At 42.4% G+C, this 3,321-nt stretch overlaps 1 pseudogene; it reads right to left on the bottom strand.

The window, feature by feature from the left end:
• Window positions 1–2,233: 2,233 nt before the first annotated feature.
• Window positions 2,234–2,716, bottom strand: LOC116888161 (annotated as a pseudogene).
• Between the last annotated feature and the right edge of the window lie 605 nt (window positions 2,717–3,321).

The following is a 3,321-nucleotide window of genomic DNA, read 5'->3' as shown; positions in this document are numbered from 1 at the left end:
CATTTTTAGCAAAGGATTCTCTTTGTATCTTTGAAGAATCAAACAGAATTTAGAAAGAGGGCAACATTCGTTGTATGAGTTTATAGGTTCTCTTGTTTGACTTTTTTCCATCATTGCCTTTGCTGTGTGGAGGAGAGAATGAGTGATTAATTTCTTGTTGGAAGGTAGATTGAATTGCTCTTAGGTACACTGGTATCATAAGGAGTTGGTTCCCAATGTGGCACACCGAGGCAAAGTCTCATCTCAGCAAATATCATCATAACACCCTGCTCTTCTCCCCAAGGCAATTTCTGTAGATAAGTAGAAAATCTTAGAATATCAAGATTGGAAGGAGCCTTGGAGATGTGCAGGCATGATACACATATTAATATTGCCTTCCTCATGTAGATACAATATCCTGTTTGAAGGCAAAATATTGCACAATAAACAAGTTCATTCAATTTATTCAGCTAAGATGGCCTTCAGTGGGGGTTCATGTACTGGAACTAGATTTGAATACCCGTGAAGTATTAAATTTCATATGCTTTACAATATGTACGGCTACACAGAGAGAGGGGGGCTCAGTTTTGACTTGTGGTGATGGGGGAGTGATAGGAATGTCTCTCATCTAGGGGCTGTTAACCCTAGTGGTATGGTCTTCACATTCATCTTCCGTTTGGATCCTGATTCTAATGAAATGCCTGTTGGGTAGGCTTAGGTGTTCATGGGACTGAGGAGGATTCTGGCCTCTTTGAAGAATGTGTGTGTTTGCCTGAGCTTTGCAGATAGTCTTTTTTTAAAAAAAAAAATACCAGCCAGATTTATAACAGTAAATCTTCAACCCCAAAATGCCTGTGCAAAGAATACAAAACTCAGTTAAAATAAATACGAGCTACACACCTAAATTGATCAAATGTACCCTAAATTATTTTATTGCTCATCTATGAACTCTCTAGCTACTTGCGACTTCTCCATGTTGGGTGGGGGCATCTCCATCTTCCTCTCCTGGCTCCATCTTGTCTCTCTCAGTCCTCAGTCTCATCTCTCCCCTTTTCCCCCTCCTTCCAATCTCTAAAACTTTCAGCTCCACCCCCTCCTTCAACTACCCAATCACAGGCCATAGCATTAGCTGACTAATTAAGGTTTCACATGACCTCACCTGAGTACAGGTACCCGTCTTGAGGAAGCAGAAAAACAAACAGCAATCCACAGCACATGTAACTTCTCTCTTCCTTGAGAGGGGACGAGACAGGTGGTTTTCTTCTGGCTAATAGAAGGTGACCAAGATGATGAGTTGTCCATGATTGCTTTACAAACTTAGTGGTGTCCATTCTGATGGAGTCCTCCGTACTGGCTTTGAAGAGGCGGCATGCTAGTTCTACAATCCCAAAGATGTGAATTCTCCCAACAAGCTCAGATTTGGAAGCAAATCCCTGCTTACTCCTAACTCTGAGTACTAGACATTATTAGCAGAAACAGTGTATTGCAACTTTGTGAGACCCTAAGCCAGTGCTTCTCAATCTCTGGATAGTGACCCTTTTGGGGATGAAGTGACCCCTTCCCAGGGGTTGTCTAGAATCATTGGAAAACAGAGATATTTACATTGTAATTCACAGCAGTAGGAAAATTACATTTATGAAGTAACAATGAGAACAGTTTTATGGTTGGAGATCACCACACTATGAGGAACTGCCTTGAAGGGTCACAGCCTTAGGAAGGTTGAGAACCTCTGGTCTAAGCAAGTCTACCCAGCTGGGCTACAGCCACTCTTCTTCCTCACAGAAACCATGAGGAAGCATGTGCTTTAAGCAGCCTTTCCTTTGTAACAACGGGGGATCCTACAGGAGGTCCTCAGGAAATATGCTGCCCTTGCTTGGACTCCTCAGAGCTTAGAACCAAGATAAACCTCCTTTCCCAATAAACTACTCAAGCCTTGGGTACTTTGTGACACCAACACAGGACTAACTACCACATAGCCTCTTACATCTATAGCATTCAGTGAGGAAGCAAGCAATTAAAGAAGACAACAGTTTGTCCAAGGAGGCAATGACAACTGTTAGTGTTAGGGGCCTAATGGTAGCTGTTCAAACAATTTTGTTTTTGCCCACTATCGAGTAAAATTCTTAGGGGACAAAGGGAGAGCACTGAACCAAGTGATAACATCAGACTCCATTAGTGGAAATGACTGGATTAACACAGGTTAATGAGAACGGTTTCCTCAGTAAGTGCATCTGTGAGCTGAATCTGTGTGGCATCAGGGCTTTGCTTCCTGCTCTACAGGCTTCAGATGCCACTGGACCACCCACTCCCCAGTGCTCTTGAGGCACACTCTGGACATGGTCTCTTCTGTGGGAAGTCCCTGTGACAGCTTCAGGGGCTGGATGCCTATCAAGTGTTTAACGAGGTTCAGCTTTGCATTCACCGACGGGATGTTCTAGTGAATTTGAGAGTTGTGGGCCTTCTGCAGTCCGAGCATCTTGATTGCATCTTTCCCCCAGTATGGCCACCTCTTTGAACTTCTTATTCTTGTAACAATGTGCAGTTTTTTGAGGGTTCTGTGGGTCCCCACCACATTTTTCATGATCTTTAGGTCTAGGCTGAAACAGTTTATGTGCAATTCTTGATCTGTTACATTTGTGACGAATCCACTCTCTACTGATGAGAGATTCTGCACCTTTCTTCACAGTCTGAGTCTGCCTGAAGACCTCTGAAATACTGAGTCCAGAACCCCAGCCATAGGTGTGGTAATTCTTCTCTTCACAGGTGGCGACCTCTGTCCACTCTGAATGTCCCCGAAGCCAAAAGGAGTGGAATGGAAGCCACAGATAATCTTTTTCTGTCAGTGAAGAGAATGTGGCTAGGAAAACTGTCGGTGGGAGTTGTAATTAGTTAGTCATGAAGGGAATAAAGGGACATCCAGGAAACCTGATCTTTCTGAAATCCCAGGTCCTCTGACATCTCCCTGTCTCTTTATATGCTGTATTTTAGGGTTCCAAACTCGTAGGACTATTGAGGTAATGCATACTTTAAACTTTGAATTTCCTGAGTTATGCTCTGTAATTCTGGTTATAAGTAGCACATAAAAATAACAAGTGCCAACAAAGGCCAAAAGTGATCCCATGTATATAAAACTGATACTCCAAGTGTACCATATATATATATATATATATATATATACACACACACACATATATATATGTATACATATATGCATATACATATATATGTATAGTCCCCTGAGCTTGTACTGCAGATTCTCTTTCTTCTTCCTCCTCCTCTTCCTTTGATACCATTTCACTAAATGACCCGGTCTCTCACTTCAGCTCAGCACATCTGGATTTA

The sequence above is a fragment of the Rattus rattus genome, chromosome X, assembly GCF_011064425.1.
Source record: "Rattus rattus isolate New Zealand chromosome X, Rrattus_CSIRO_v1, whole genome shotgun sequence".
Lineage (NCBI taxonomy): Eukaryota > Metazoa > Chordata > Mammalia > Rodentia > Muridae > Rattus > Rattus rattus.
This window is presented reverse-complemented; position numbering and strand designations above follow the sequence as displayed.